Here is a 383-nt window from a genome sequence, read left to right as displayed (position 1 = left end):
ACCAACCGTGATAAAAATGATAATTATAAAAGAAAAAATATATATAACGACAAGAATAAGGCAGTGAACTAAAGCACAGAAGAGCAGACAGAACATGCCCTTTAACCTGGGGTCCACGTATGGAATAACAAAAGAGTGTAAGGTAGTATCCCTGATACACTGACGGAAATACCACTGATAATTTCTTTAGGCTTTATTATGATGTTCTCTTTCATGCCAAGGATTTCTGTAAATGTTAATATTAATAAAAAATCAGTGCAGTCAAAATAAGAGAGCTGTCTAGTTTTGAACAGATACAAGTAGCAATCAAAACTGATATAAATACATTTTACTGAGCTAATTTACAACTAAGGAAAATCCATCTCTTTGCCAAACTCGGTTAG

The sequence above is a fragment of the Penaeus monodon genome, chromosome 33, assembly GCF_015228065.2.
Source record: "Penaeus monodon isolate SGIC_2016 chromosome 33, NSTDA_Pmon_1, whole genome shotgun sequence".
NCBI classification, from domain to species: domain Eukaryota; kingdom Metazoa; phylum Arthropoda; class Malacostraca; order Decapoda; family Penaeidae; genus Penaeus; species Penaeus monodon.
The sequence above is the reverse complement of the archived record's forward strand: the minus strand, read 5'-3'. Positions refer to the sequence as shown.